Consider the following 17,387-nt stretch of genomic DNA (forward strand, 5'->3'; position numbering starts at 1 on the left):
CACTCAGCTGCATGAAGACCCCCCTCCTCTTATCAGCAGGTTGAGGACCTCTATTGTGAAGGTATATGGGGGTGGGATTGACACGAGGATTACGGGGATGTGTCTTTCCTTGTTGTTCACAATGTTCTGATTGTAATAAAGAAAGGTCACATGCCATAAACCAGTGTATAAGAGGCCAGGCCTCCGAGAGGCTGTTAGAGCACCTCGAGACGATACCTTGTTGTCTGATCTGATGTGTTCTGCTCCGTCGGAATAAACTTCTGTTTCCTGCCTTCTGGTCTCCGGCGCCTGCCTCATTGCTTGGTAATTTGAATGGTACAAGGGCGGTTAGCGCCGGGCAAATCTTGAGAAAGGTCCTAGCCCTACCTTTTTCTACAACCCGCCATCCAACGGAATTGATAGCCTTTTTATAGCCCAAAGCCGAATAACAGGTCATGTGACTTGTTTATAAAACTTTTCATTGGTTCATTTTACTTTTGGTTTCCTAATGATGAAATGCTTGATCATATGACCTAAAAATAACACTTTTCATTGGATTGAAACATTTTTTTTTCCCAAACGATGAAAGCCCCACCTTTTTTTTTCTCACTCGGCAATCCAAAAAGGTTCCGTTAGATGACAACAGAGGGGACAGGCAACAAGAACCATCAGTCAAAAGAGGGGAGGGCAAGTTCTTCCCTACCGTGTCACGTTGGGGCTCCACCGGAAGTCACCGAATTGATAGTCTACAGTGTTTCTGGATGTTTCAGACTGAAGCTGGCGTCAGCATGAGAGCACCACCATCTCGTAGCTCCGTCGTGGCCATTCCGCAAGCAATCATGGCAGCCGCTCCCCACCGGAAGCCTGCGGGAGTTGGGGGCCCCGATGACTTTTGTAGAATCTTCAAGGCTGAGGGGATGCTTTCGAGAATGGGGCCCAAGCCCTAGCAGGCAAATGTCCGAGTTCAAATGTGTCCCAGGGCCATTTTAGTGGACCAGGCCCAAATCCGAAGAGCCGGCCACCATTTTAAGAGTCCTGTGGCAGCCGCCTATCGCTGCACCACAAGAGTGGGCGCAATTCAACTGGATGGTGGGCGAGACGCTGTAGCCGCAAGAGCGGGCGCAACTCAACTGGATGGTGGGCGAGACGCTGTAGCCGCAAGAGCGGGCGGTAAACAGCTGAATGGCGGATGAGGCACAGTGCAGAAAAAGCGGGCGGAAAACCGCTGAATGGCAACTGAAACGGTAAAGGGGCGCCCCACTGCAGCAGAGGAGCCTCCACCTGGGGAGGTCCGTTCACGCCGCCTCCCCCCCCCCCGGGGCGCCCCACACCATTTTTCGGCACAGCATTGTAGGATGCCAAGACCAGTGCGGCAAGTAAAGGACATCACCTGGGTGCCGTCCAGATCTCAGCGCGTTGTGCTGCCTTCGGACTATTCGCACAACAGACCGCTACTGACGCCACCTCACTGCAGCCCATTGTTGCTTTGTTTAAAAAAATGTTTTTAACGTGTTTACTTTGTTAAAGCGTTGTAACCGACCGCCAGTAGGTAATATATATATATATATATATATATTCATGAGTTCCTTTTTAGGAATATATGCGATAATATTTTTTCTTGTGTACATGGATAAGAAAAGGAAACAAATATTTGTTCTTGCACCAGGTACATAATGCGCATTTATGCAGGAATTTGAAATGTTTACAGCTAGATTATGGCTTGTTTGTTTTGAGCTCACTATGAGATAGTCTGTTTACCATTGTCATAGCGGTCACGTGACCCTGTGGGGAACAGGGTGGTAGGCGGAGCACGCTAAGCACTTTATAAGCACTGAAATTAGCACTAATGCCTTGCATGTGAACAAGGGCTGCATAGCCCGAAACGCGTCATGTTTGGTTGGTAGCGGAAAAACTGGAAAATAAAAATACTTACCCGAATGCTGTGGTCTGTCTCCTGCTTCGCCGGTCCTGCTGGATTGGAGGTGGTTTCTTGGAGTGACTGTCGATACAATACAGAAGTTCAGTTTTGCTTCTGTCTACAGACCCCCTCTTCGAGTGTGGCACCTGATTCTCAAAACCGAGTGGCAAGTTTCTCCGGGACCGGAATTCTATGCAGGTGCTCCCTATCAGCGGCCAACGGTGTAAAGAAGTCGGCATTTCAGTGCGGTGCAGTCTTCGGCAGGGTCGGCTGACTCTGCTTTCCGGATTGGTGCACGAAGCCAGGCTCTAACCACACGGCATTAGATAGGTGGAGAGGTGCTTCGGAAATTCAAAAGCACTCTTTGAACCGGCAGCTGCTGCAATCTCTTCAAGCGGCGTGTACAGTGCTTTCCAGTTCATCGACCATTTCCGCATAACCAACCAATATGTCTGCGGAGGCTTTCCGTGCTAGTGAAGCGGAGGCGGCACAACTATTTGACAATATCACCATCACGAGTGAAACCATAAGAAAGGTCCCAGCCGGGACGGAGAAAATTGGCGAAGGTAACATTAAGACTCTATACAAAAATTTGGAGAAAGAAAAGCGTTTGGAAATTACCAAATGGTGGGAACACTATTCACTGACAAAATATGCGGATGCAGGCCGAGTTCCAAGAGGACTCCGCATTATGCTGGCTCCCAGTTTTGATCGCCCAAATCCGATGATGCTCAAAGAGTGGGGGCAAAGTAATCTGGCAGCTTCAATGAACTTAGTACACATTCTAATAAAATATGCTGCCATCGACAGAGATCAAATACTGTTGAACATCGACAAAATTAATGATGAGATCAGCAAATGCAAGGAGTCCGAAGAAGTTTCAAAAAACTTGGAATCGACTATGAATGAACGTCTAAAAAAGAATGAAGATAAGATTAAAGCTAGAAAGGTCAGCAAGTTTGCTCGTGATCAAGCAGACTATGCACATGGACAAATCTTCACGTTTGCTCGAAAATATAGTGCCGCAAAACGTCAGCAATATAGTGGGAGTACTAAACATCATACCATTCCTACTACCTCGCGCAATGATCTTGAACGGGACGAGGCGCTGCTAAATGATGATACCAGCAGCAACATATCATCGAGTATTTCCAGCGAGGATTTAAGTAGAGACCAGCAACCAGCGCCTATTCTGGATTTGGGTGAGGAACTTTATTTTTTAGTGGCAGAAAGACTGAGAACATTGCGTCCTCGCCTGGACAGTCAAGGGCAAGTTATAAAACCAAAAACCAAAAAGACGAGAACGAAGGAAACAAGCAAGAAAACAAAGGACAACAACAAAAAAAGAAAACCAAGGGGCCATGGCAACGAAAGAAGTGAGTAACAATAACGCTGTTATTAATCTCTCCAGTGTGGTTCTGGAGAAAGCGGAAGAACAACTTTTATCTTTGGGACTCAACTTCTGTCCGGCCCAGCCTTTTGACTATGCGGCGACTCGTATTGATGTCTATCGCTTCATACGCAAAATGAAATTACGCAAACATTTTGCCACTCAAACTTTGAAATCGACTACTGAAATCCCGGTCCCAGCTGATACTAACACCCCGGACGGGGTGCCGGAGGTAAGAGCTGCTGATGTATATTTAACTCTCAATGACCTCTGCCAAGCCACTAATTCCCAACCATTTACCTCTGAGTCTGAGAGTAACACCCAAACTAGATTGGCTAAGATCAACATTACCCAGAAGGGTGCAGGCATCACGCTTTTTAAAAACAAATCCAAATTTGTACCCTTAATGGTTAAAGATGACATTGACACATTCCATGAATGTATTACCAACGAAATCAAGCTGTTATACACAAAGTCTTGCAAACGCAACAAAAGTAAATATTACCAACAACAAGCAAAGTACATAGTGCTTATGAAGAAATTGTCCAGTAACCTGAATATTGTTGTAAAAACAGCTGATAAAGGCGGCAACTTGGTAATCTGGGAGAAAAGTGACTATGTGGCTGAAGCTTTGCGACAACTGAGCACTACTGCTTGTTATAGTAAAACCAACAAGAAAGAATATCTGAAGGCCAAGACTGTGTTGGAAAAAATGCTCAGTAGATTTCGGCGAGAGGGATTGATTTCAGGTGAGGAGTATAAATTCATGTACAAAGAATTTCCGGTCCTCCCTGTTTTTTATCTAATCCCGAAAATACATAAAAATGTTTCGCCTATCCCCGGAAGACCTATTATCTCGGTATTAACAGTGCTGGAGAGAATGTTAGTCGCTATGTTGATTACTTTTTGCAAGACTTGGTCAAAAAACTACCCAGCTATGTGCGTGACACCGGCGATTTCTTGATGAAAATCAAAGACTTGGAATGGCAAGAGGACATGTTGCTCATTACTTTGGATGTGGAATCCCTTTATTCTAGTATTGGTCATCTAGAGGGATTAAGGGCTACTAAACACTTTTTGGACACTCGCTCTGCAGACTTTTATGAACATAACAAAGTCATTTTTGAACTCATGCATTGGTGTCTTAACAATAATTATTTCGCCTTTGGGAAGGAGATATGGAGACAGCTACGAGGCGTGGCCATGGGTTCCTGTTTCTCCCCCAGCTACGCGTGCTTGCACGTGGGCTGGTGGGAGGAATAGGTCCTGGTCACTACACACGCAACTTGGGTGAGAGAGAAAATCATCAAATATCTGAGATATATTGACAATATCTTTATTCTATGGCAGGGAAGTGAGGAGGAAGCTCAGTTGTTCATAAATGAAATCAATGACAACTCCCTTAACCTTCAATTTACCTCGCACATTAGTGCCCGCCAGACAGAATTCCTTGATGTACGGATTTATGTGAAACAAAACAAACTAATTTCCACATTACATCGCAAACCCACATCGGGAAACACCCTTTTACACGCTTCTAGCCTCCATCCGAAGCACACTATTTACAGTATCCCTCTAGGCGAAATCCTTAGAGTTAAACGAATTTGTAGCTCCACATCTGAATTTGATACATGTATTAATGATCTCAGAATTAGATTTTTGGAACGTGGCTATTCTAATCAAATTTTTAACCAAGCTTTGGCTAAAGCAAGGTTGAGAAGTAGAGAGAGTTTATTTCTGACATCTGACCCCTACAATGCCGATATATCCGAGGGGTCTGACATCACTATCCACACATGTCCCAGGTTCATCACATCCTATAGCAGTGATGAACAGGCCATCAAAAGAACTATCCAAAAAAACTGGCCCATTATCCTCACTGATAATATTCTGAGCCCTACTTTACCAGCTAGACCAGTGGTGACCTATCGTAGAGCTAGGAATATGAGCAGCTCTCTAGATGTCTGTAGTCCGGAATTAAAACAAAAGGACATCTGGTTAAAGGCCAAACCTGGATTTCGGAAATGCTCGCACTGTAGAGCTTGTAAATTTGGGGAGAATAAAACACACTACCGAACCCCATTTTGCTCCAGTGACATCCCTATCAAAGGCAGTTATGACTGCAAAACGGAATTTGCAGTCTATGTTCTGGCGTGCACCTTTGGACTACATTACATCGGTAGTACTAAAGCCCAGGTGCACGTCAGAATTTTACAGCATTTAAGGGCTATACTGCATACTGATCCATCTTATCCTGTAGCACGCCATTTTGCGGCCAAACACAACAAAGATCTCAATTGTTTGAGATACTTTGTGATAGGATCAGTATTGCCCTTACGCAGAGGAGGTAACAGAGAGTTGTTACTGCGACAACTCGAAACACGTTTCATACTAGAGTTCGACAGTAAATGGCCTAATGGCCTCAACAATACCGAGGATTTTTACAACTTCCTGTAGAACATTACGAACTCTATTTGACTATGTTAATTTAGCTGTTCCTCCCTTTGATAGCTGCCTATCTGCATTTTGCTTGTTTGTGATTTTTTCATGTCAGATATTCTGCCCCATGTGTATGAGTAGTCAGGTTCCCTGTTGCTCATCTGGATATACTACATAGGGCAGACACTTATTTTCATACTCTCTCTCTTATACTTCTAGTTGTGATAGATAGTCAGGTTCCCTGTTGTCTATCACGGTTTGAGAAACACTCATGACAAATAGCACTTTAATATGTATAATAAGATGAACTGCTTGCATATTTATGTGTTATTTAATTTTCTATATTGTGCCATATCCTTACCATTTTAAGACCATTGGTTCACATTTCTTCCCTTCACTTTTATCACATTTTTATCACCATTTAATGTTTATAATATAGTCTGCTATGTTCTTTTAGATAATACTTCATTTAATGTTTATAATATAGTCTGCTATGTTCTTTTAGATAATACTTATATGAAATTTATGGTTTTAGAAATGCAATTTTAAAAACATAGAACAGTCCCTGATTTTATCACGGGTAATAATAATGTTTTTTCACAGTGCTTTTTATGATGGTACATGAATTTGATATTTATAGTCTTGATGAATATGCAGTCTGCACTTTATCTTGAGCCTCCTTTGCACACTAGGCATGGTTTGTCCTAGCTTTTTTGTAGTTGTTAGTTTAAATTGCTCCGTCAGACCATAAACTCCATGGACAAAGGTTGATTCCTTTGTAATTACTATGTCTACACTGGTTACCACATTAATTGTTACTATCTCTATACAACTTGTTTTATTTGCTCTTAACATTTGCTATGTAAATGTGGTATCTGGATTTATCCAGTCATGAGTTCCTTTTTAGGAATATATGCGATAATATTTTTTCTTGTGTACATGGATAAGAAAAGGAAACAAATATTTGTTCTTGGACCAGGTACATAATGCGCATTTATGCAGGAATTTGAAATGTTTACAGCTAGATTATGGCTTGTTTGTTTTGAGCTCACTATGAGATAGTCTGTTTTCCATTGTCATAGCGGTCACGGGACCCTGTGGGGAACAGGGTGGTAGGCGGAGCACGCTAAGCACTTTATAAGCACTGAAATTAGCACTAATGCCTTGCATGTGAACAAGGGCTGCATAGCCCGAAACGCGTCATGTTTGGTTGGTAGCGGAAAAACTGGAAAATAAAAATACTTACCCGAATGCTGTGGTCTGTCTTCTGCTTCGCCGGTCCTGCTGGATTGGAGGTGGTTTCTTGGAGTGACTGTCGATATATATATATATATATATATATATATATATATATATATATATATATATATATATATATATATATATATATATATATATATATATATATATATATATGTATATACATATATATATGATTCCACAATCCTGCAGTGCAAGCAACCAGGCAACGGCTCCAACACAAAACCAGGTACAGACCACAACGAGGGTTTCGTAGTCAAAGTGAAGTGCTTTATTCCATCGATGGGAACGGCAACATGACGCGTTTCGTCCGGGCAACCCGGACTTGATCACAATATATGTATATATATATATATATATTTACTGAAAAAACCATAGGTTTCAGCCACGTTATAGTGAGGAATTAGCATTTAAAAAACCTTAAAAATTCACTGAAAGAACCATAGGTTTCACTTATGTTATAGTTAGCTGATCATTTCACGCATACAAAACCATTGAAATTCTCCCGTTATAGTTAGTTCAGCTAACTATAACTTGCGCGCCGGCAATCCACTGCTGATGAAGTCACATATTAGATCACTCATGACATGGTCAGTGACATCACTCATGACTTCACTGATGACATCTCAAATGACTCAACTTTGTTTTACTGTTTTCTTGTGACTCGACTCTCGTGACAAACAAGATGGCTGCCAACATTTCCTGTTTTGGAGTATTGACAACCAATCAGAATGCAGCTCTTGCTCGTAATTGTACATATTTCCATAGGCATACGCCTTGATTTTCCTTTAAAAAAATAAAAATAACAAATAGAGCCTAAACATCCATGTACGACCCCCTGAGCAAGCCTCGAGGGTTAGAATGTTTCTAGCCTACCCCCTTCCCTTATTTCTCAACTTTGCTTTACTGTTTTCTTGTGACTACGTTCTAGCGAGGCACAAGATGGGCGCCAACACTTTCTGGTTTCGAGTGTTGACAGACAGTTCACAGCCAATCAGCATGCAGCTCGCGCTCGTAATTGAACAGATTTCCGTACACGTGCTGAACTGCGTCTCTAGATATCGCTATGATTTCTGTACAATGGGGTTTGTAACAACCGTCAGTGTGCCTGAGGGTAGGTATCGCTGCTCATCTTTGTCCTGTCCAGTTGGGCCATCTGAACCACCCCCATCTCAGTCTCCGTCTCCTTCTCTCAGCTCAGTGCCCCCGATGGTCATTTCAGTGTCTTTCTCTTTACCAACGCGGCTTGCCGTGCTGCGCGTTGCTTGATCTCCATCTCCGCCTCTGCCACCGTCAGCAGTTTCTGATAGCACTGCAATCTCACCCGTTCGCTGCTCAGCCTCTTCCTGCTCCTTCTCTGCTGGTTCGCCTGGCTCCGAGCTTTCCGCTGCCCCTGCATCGGGGATCATCCTGCTCGGTGCTCCCGGTGCGTGCGCCGTCTCTGTGATTGGGACCACTTCTCGCAGAGTTTGGGCTGCTGTTAGAGGTGAGTCCGCCATACAATTGACCATGCCTGTACTACCATCGCGTGTCGCGGATCTTCCAACACTTCCCGGCCCTGCTGCGAGAGCCTCCACCATCTTGGGCTGCCTCAATGTTTTAGGGGTCATTTCTTTCTGCAATGGAGCCGATGCCTTCAGGGCTCTTTTTTCGGTCGCTGCCAATGCCGCCTTGCGCTCTGCTCTTTGTACGGCCCTTGCTTCGGCATCTCTCTCTTTCTCTCTCCTTTTTACATCTCTTTTCTTAGTCGCTGAGTCTGTGGTGCTATCGGTGCCCTTTGCCGCCGCTTGCTTCCTGGTGACAGCATGCGAGTCTGGCGGTTTTGTAGCCTCATCGCTCTCCTTCTTCTTCACACCACGAGGAGGCATCTTAGGTCTGTCTCTGCTAACAGGTCGGCGCTTCCAGGTACCTTGTTGGGGGATTCCGCTAGTTTGAAATATTCTATTTAGCGATTTCTGCTGCAACAGATTTAAAGCCTTAAGTATAACTCTTCTTAGTTCTGTCCAATTAACCATCTGCATGATTGTAGATCGTTCGGTTCATTTTCTGGAACGTTTCTTGTTTTCCTGGGAGAGGCAGGCAGTAGCGTCTCACTCCAGCGACCAGTCCGCGGCCATCTTGCCCCGCCCTCTACCAATCCAGTAATCCAATGAGGACCAGGAACTACTGAACGGATTTACAACATTTAACAAAAAGCACAATCTACAAACAGAACTCTACCCCTCTGCCAAATTTCGTGTCATTCCGTTCAGCCGTTCAAGCTAAAGGTCCCTATGGAAAATTGCATTGGGAAAACACGTTTTGAGACCCCCCTTTTTTCTCGGCCCCCACTTGACGAATCACCCCCAAACTTTCAGGGAAGGAGCGGAACCAAGCAGGCCATTTTCTCAGAGAAATTCACGAAGATTCTTTTACCGGCGCCAAATTTATTCCAAAATAGAATGTTGTGGATTTCCTATGGAAAGTAGGTCCTAACTATAACTACCTACTGGCGACCGCCAGTAGGTAATATGTATGTATATATATATATATATATATATATATATATATATATATGTATGTATATATATGTATGTGATCAAGGTCCAAGGCGGGACCGAAAAGCGTTGTGATGCTCAAGCACTGAAATAAACAAGAAGCACGAATATTGTGGTCTGTGTCCGGATCTCTTTTGACTACTTGGATTGTGGTTTTCTGCTCTGGATACGGAAACTGCGTGATATGTATGTACATATATATGTATGTATATATAAATAACTCAGGTTCTCTTTAGTGGTTTATTGCGGCTTGAGGTAATGCGTTTTGACCCTACCCACGGTCTTCAAAACAATGCCCCATCACCATTTTGTGCCTTAAATGAGTCTTAATGTAAGATTATGGTGGTGGGATACATAAAGAAAGGAAAGACTTACAAATTTCAAAGAGACAGGTTAGATTATGAGCATGGACACATTTTCACATTTGCCAAAAAATACGACAACGTGAAGCCTAAAAACCAAGGAACATTGCTGCTAAGCCCAGTGCAGAACAACGGGGGACAGGAGCCCCTCCTATGGCATCATCTGTATCTAACCTAAGCTCAAATGTTGACAGTGAATCGGATAACGATCAACAAAGGACACAAAGAGTGGGGTTTGGCAAATTCACCCTGGCGCAGGAATTTGATTTCGTGCACCAGGATCGCAAACAGACCCTGTGGTCAGGTGCCATGAATGCAATGCAAACAAAGGGCAAATTACAAGCGGAGCACAAGGAGGAAATGCAACAAACAACGACAGTGAGCCAACGAAGCACACATACAAGAAACAGCGCAAGCAATGGAAGCGCAAGTACGTGGAACTTCTCTTAATGATTCTAACACTGTCATCAATCTCATGAATTTAACACTGATGCAGAAAGAGACCAATATCTTGGCCCTAGGCCTATCTTATAGTGCCAAAAACAATTTTGACTATATGGGGACCCGCGTAGACATATATAAATATGTCCTCAAGCTTCGGAAGTACCATATGAAAAACTGACTTGGATGTTCCACCAAGCCAAAGTACCCAGTCACTGACAGCAGGTGATGCAGAATTGTTTAATGACTTATGGCATATCCAAACTGAAAGCACGAAGACATTAACCAAGCCATACCAGGAAAATATGATGGGAACAGCACCCACCAACTTTAAACCAAAGTCAACATTTTGCCCGCTAATGCTAAAACAACAATATCAATGCATTTCATGAGAAAGTAGCATTTCACCTAAAGCAGCTACACTTGTGGTGAATGTACACAAAAAATGTCAGTATCACCAGTTAATCATGGAAATCCGGAACAATATCAATGTGGTCGTCCGCCAGTCCGATAAAGGCAAAAATTTAGTTTTATGGCCCAGAAAAATGTATATGGAGGAGGCATTGGGTCAGTTAAATGACAGAAACTGCTACAAAAGATCAACAAATGGAAAGGCCAAGGGGGCTTGGAATGTATTGTACACCAATCTGATGGCATGGAGGAGTAAGGGCTTGATATCCATGGAGGAGTATAAGTTCCTGAAAAATTAACACCCAGTGATGCCCACTATATACTTTATTCCTAAGTTCTATAAAAACACTGGCAACACCCCGGCTAGACCTATTATTTCATCATGCAATTCAATATTGGAGAATACTAGCAAGTATGTAGACTTCTTTCTCCAGGAACATGTCAGAAGCCTCTCCTCATTCATTTTGGACACTGGCGACCAGTTTGAGAAATTAAAGGGTATACAATGGCAAGCAGATTACTTGTTAATTTTGTTGGATGTATCTGCCTTGTATACCAGCATCCATCATAGGGATGGACTGCGAACAGTCGAATATTTTCTCAACAGGAGAGCAATGAGATTTCATGAACACAACAAGATGTTACTGACATTGCTAAAACTGTGTTTGGAAAGTAACTTCTTTCTATTTTCTAATCAGGTGTTCCATCAAGTCAGGGGTGTCGCTATGGGGGCCTGTTTCTCCACTAGTTATGCCTGTTTGCATATGGGCTACTGGGAGGAACAGGTCCTCACACCGACATTCCCATAAATTATTGCCAACAACGTGTAATGTTTATTGTATATATATATTTTTTACATTTTTTCCTGGCGTACCGGAGAGCGCACCCGGGAGCGCACCCAGCGCTTACCCCGCAATTTTTTTTTTTTTTGCCTGTCAGGGGTCCTACTAGGCCCCCCTCAGAAAACCTAGGGGGTCAGAGGGTGTCTATTTTGCCCCTTTTTAATTATTTCCCCATTTATTTTTCACCTCTTGTGTCTCCATTCTTCAGAGTCACAAGATGGCGGACTATGCAGACCATTTAGAATGTTTACAGACACTCAAGAGCCAATTAGCTTTTGAAATTTACAACCAATTAAAATGTTTCTTTGGTTTTGAATTTGTGTGTGATGAAGTTTCATTGGTTTTCTACTAATGAAATGGGTCTCTAATGAGAGGGAAACACAGCCATTTTGTGATAGTACTCTTTGAGGTACATTTGTGAGGATTATCTGGTGTTCTATTTCTGGTGTGAAATTTACGCAGCATTATCTCTTCTACTGCTTTCTAAAAGGTGAGTTGTTAATTTGTAAGGGGAATTTAAAACTTGATAAAGCTAGTTTAATATTATCTATTACTAAAAACAATAAATTAAAGTGTTTTTTTTACTACTATTTACAGCAAGAAATTTAAAAAGAATATGGATCTCAATGAGGATACCGTTAATATTAATTTTGAAATTTCTGCAACCTTTGTTGAGAAGAGTTTGATTGAGGTCTCAAATGATCCTATTCATAAAAGTATCCAAGAAGAAGACCTTCTTTTGAGAGAAGATGGAATGGAGGATTTTAATGATGAGACTTTGGATGTTGAATTAATGGAATTAATGGAATGTTTGGACTATGTTGAGTTCCAGGAGTCATTTATGAAGAGTTCTGATGAGGAGATTCCTGATCAATTAATGCTAGAAGTACTTCTAAATTATGAAAATTCTGAAGAATAAACGTATATTTATAAATTATAAATTGTTTGAGAGTTTTTTCTGTTATTCTACTTGAAACGTATGAGATAGTAGTAAAATGATTGTGGTATAAAGTGAGACTTATAGTATAGAGTGCAACATTTCTGTATTACATAGTAAGTTTACTCACAGTCACTTCCCACTATATTTTCTCCAATGTGCATTTCAAATCTCTTTTTCATCTCATGCCTTCTTTCTCTCACTATTTCTCTCTAAAGTACACTATCGCCGCCATTTTTTGTATTTTCAGAAGACAGTGAAATGTAAATGTAATGTTCCACGTCGAGAGGAGGCACCCCCAGAACTATGCCTGTTTTTAATGAGGCTTCCATCAAATACAAAAAATCTAGGTAGATGCGTCACTTTGTAAAACCCTGTGCCACAAAAATATATGTGCGTCAGGTGTAATGTATGCAAAGGGGGCGTATTGGCACAAAGAAGGGTTGTACAAATGATGCAGTGAAATCTATGAGATTTCACTGCGTCACTTTTAGGACGCAGTTGTGTCAAAATTTTGCACCTGCCTCACAGCAGGTGTAAGACTGACGCAGGCCCTTTCAGTTAGGGCTTGCCCCATGTGAAAGGATGCATTGCTGGAAATTATTTTTTTAAATGGCATAAATTGAGATAGAATATACAAAAAAAGAGAGACATATTTACAAGCTTCGTGCGCAATCTTTGATATAGTTGTGTGTTTATAAGGTAGACTTCTTTATAAATTGTTTTTTATGCTTGGATTCAATGCTGGTTTAGAAATTGTGTAATGGTTTCATTAGAGGTGTAAAAATTTTACCTTGTTGACTCATATTTACAAACTGACACATCTAGGTAGATACGTCACTTTGTAAACCTCTGCACCACATTATACCTGCGTCAGATGTAATGTATGCAACGGGGGCGTATTGACGCAAGGAAAAGTCGTAGAGGTAACACAGTGAAATCTATAAGATTTCACTGCATTAATTTTAGGACACCATTGCGTGAAAATCTTGCATCTGCCTCAGCCGGGGTAAGACTGATGCAGGTACTTTCACATGGGACTTACCCCATGTGAAAGGATGCATTGCTGGAAATTATTTGAGGGTAATAGAAAAAGACTGAGGAAAGTGGAGTGAATAAATTAGAAGATAGAGGATTAGAGAAAAGGAGTTATTGAAGACGAGTAAGAAGAGTAAGAGAAAGGAAAAGAATGAAAGAGAAAAGGATGGGAAGAGAGAGGAAGGTAAGTAAAGGAGAAGGTATCAAAAAAGGTGAGTGTGTGACTATAACTAAGTTATAGGGAGTGAGCTCGACAGAAGACGAGTGAGAGACTAAAGAGACGGAGAGAATGAGGCTAACAGAGAGAGAATGAGGTAAGGGGAGTGTAGAAGTAAGAGGACAAAGGGAGTAAGAAAGGAATTAGTGAAGTGGAGTAAGGAGACTAAAGGAAGGGAAAAAATAAAACAAAGAAGTAAGAGAAGACAGAGGAAAGAAAGTACAAGAGTACGCCTCAAAGAAGGTGAGAGTAAGAGAAGAGTGTGCAAAAAGAGAGTAAATGTGGGGATTTAGAATAAGTGAGGCAAGCGCTATAAGGAAACAGAGGTGTGGGAATATCAAAGAAGAGTAGTGAGCTTATGGAAAATAGTATAGAGAAAATAAATATTCTACATCAAACTTACCTTATAAGTAATATCAACTTAGTTTTATATTTTCATTTAAATTTATATCTGTGAAAGACAAAACAAAATAAGTTACAATATTTATAATATATATATTTACAATACAAGAGACAAAGTAGGAGATTAACAAGGGTAAGTGAGGGTGAGAGAAGGGCAGAGAGGTTGATGAAAAAGGGAAAATAAAGAGAGAATAAAATCAAGTAAGCTTGAGACAAACGTAGTGAAGGAGTGAAAATATAGAGCTAGTGAAGGAAAGAGTGACACAAAGGAACTGAGTAAGAGAGCAAAGAAAGGTAAGGAAGGGAGTGTGGGTCATTTTTAGGGAGTAAGCATGACGGTAGAGGAGTGAGAAAGTGAGAGGATCCAGAGACTGAAGCTAAGAGTCAGGCTGTGAGGGAAAGGGAGTGAGGATGTGAGAGGATAGAGGAAGTGACAAAAGAAGTGAGTGAAGTGTAATAAGGTGAATGAGAGAAGGAGAATTATTGTGGGAACAAAGAAAGGAAACAAAGGAAGGGGAGTGAAGTAGAGTGACTGACAGCTGGAAATTGGTGGATGGGAGAGAGGTAATGAGCAGCGAAGGAGTGGTTAATGAGGATAAGTGTGGAAAATGGAATAAGGGAAGGGAGGTGAGCGAGAGTCAAAAAAAGGCCAGGGAGGTTGAGTTAAAAAGAGTGATAAAGGGTGGAAATAGGTAAGTGAGCATAATAGAATGGAAAAATAATATATATGTAATAATAGAAAATACAAAATATTTCATCAACATGTTAAATGGTTTATTTTTGCTGTTCTCAGATTATATTGAATTTCACTTAAAACAGTGACTTCAAAAGTTATCATCATATAACAGCGGGCAAAAAAAACCAGAATCAAAATGATTGTGTTTAAAAAACCCATTGAATAATTACTTAAATAATGTACATTTTTAAAAACCATATCTAAACTCACTTTAGATCCATCTACTTTTCCACGAGGCAAAATAGTGTATAGAAATTCCTTTTCTATGTAAATTGGTCCACTGTTTTCGTAATGTCTTATTTACCCGACTTTCTAAAAGAAAAGCTCCAGCATCTTTCATGTTATCAAAAAAGAGTTTTACTTCCATCTCTAGCTTACATTTAATAAATAATTCCTATAATACTAACATCACACTTTCTATAATAAACATATACTATCTCTATGAGAAGTACATGTTTTTTATTTTCTTCAACACTCTAATTCAGAAAGTAATTTTGAAGAGCAAACTAAGTTATATTAACTGCTGCAATCTTCATAGGCCATTTACCTCCCTAAAATTTTGGTTGTAAGAACAGTAGGTAAGAATTTAGTAAGTCAGAAGGCAAACGTTGTTTGAAAGCCAATTGAGTATCATTACAGAGCTTCCAACCTTTTTCACACCATCATGGTAAATAATTCCTGCAGTTGTAAAGGTTCTTTCTGAAATTGATAATTGAGAAGCCACAACATTTTTAATTAATGTTGTCAATTTAGTCCCATCAGGTCTACATCGTTGGAACATTAAAATAACATACTGTCCATATCTTAAAAATAAAGTTGATAGCATTTCAGATTTACATTGACTACAAACCATGTTTTGATTTGCTGCTCTAACTAGATTATTAAAAGACAGTGATTTGCAGTCTGGTAAAGTCAAATATATAAATCTTTCAGTGTATACTGTAGTACTACTTGAAAAGGAGCAATTGTCACAGTCATGTTGCAATTTATAAGAAAGGCCAAAACGATTTTCTACATCTACTCCTTCATCTTGTAAAACAACAAGCATATACATTAGAAATTCCTGACAATCAAAATTGATTCAGACCAGAACATATGTCTAAAACCTTTTGAATTTCAGAAACACTTTGTATTTTTGTTCTATCACTGCTACATTTCTCAAACACAGAATTTAATAAACAAGAAAGTGTTTGATCACGATTTTCAGCAATCTGTTCTTTTACAGTTTGGAGAAATAAAACAACATTAACCACTACATTAGCATAGCAGTTGACACCAGAACTTTTTTCAAACTGAAATCCAACAACATCTTTTTAACTGAATCCATTTCCTTTCTGCTTACAATTACTGTTTCATCTACTTTTTTTCTTTTTGCTACAACTTCACTACAATTTTTCTCATTTCTTCTTTTTCGGCCTACCACACGCTTTTCAAACAGAGGATATTGAGGTAAATTTGGAGCATACTCTCTTCTTAACCTATTATATTCTTTTACACAATTTAGTTCTGAATTAATCTTTGTCTCATCAAAATCAATCAAGTACAATCCAGATAAAGTTCTAACTCGAAATAAAGCAACATATGCCATGCCCTCCTTTAACACAGAATTTCCAATATTCACCAAAGCAGTATCAACACTTAAACCTTGAGATTTATGAATAGTTACTGCATATGGTGCATATGACTGAAACATGGACGAGGACAGATAGCGGTATAGAACTGGGACAAGCTTGCCCCCAAGGATACAGGATTAGACATAACCCTCGTGTTGGGGCTAGAGGAGGAGGTGTAGGACTGATTTACATGGACTCACTGGACTTTTCCCAGTTAGAAATCAAGCAAATCAAGGAATACGAAGTGATGGGTTTCTCTTTGAAGGGACTGGGGGGTATTATTCACTGATTTACGACCTTTCCAACTCCCATGCCAGATTGATGGTATTGGGGGATTTTAATCTGTGGCCAGATGGGCCAACGGATTCAGCCTTCACATACCTCACTCAGGCTTGTCGCAATATCAATCTAGAGCAGTTGGTTCTCTCTAAGACTCATCGGATGGGACATGTTTTGGATTTGGTCTTTGCTGACTCTAGTCAGGTAAGGGTTAGAAATATCCGTCCGCAATGCTGGACGGACCACGCCCTAGTCCTCTTTTCCGTAGTTCTCCCGACGAGCTGCTCTAAATCCAGCAGCACAGGAATGGCTAGGACGGGGAGACAATGGTCCAGGCTTTTGAGAGGCGCAACCCTTCCAAATCTGCTCTCTGAAGCCTTTCAGCTGGCAGACAACGCGGAGGAAAGTTACAACGCTCTTACCCAGCAAATTACGACCTCCTTGGATAGGCTGGCTCCGCTAAGAAAAACGCGAGACAGAACAAAAACTGCCATGCCATGGTTTTCGAGGGAACTTCTTCAACTTAAACAGCAGTGCAAACAAGCAGAGCGGAGATGGAGGAGACATTATCTGGCATCGGATAAGG

Source organism: Lissotriton vulgaris, unplaced genomic scaffold (genome assembly GCF_964263255.1).
Source record: "Lissotriton vulgaris unplaced genomic scaffold, aLisVul1.2 SCAFFOLD_567, whole genome shotgun sequence".
NCBI lineage: Eukaryota > Metazoa > Chordata > Amphibia > Caudata > Salamandridae > Lissotriton > Lissotriton vulgaris.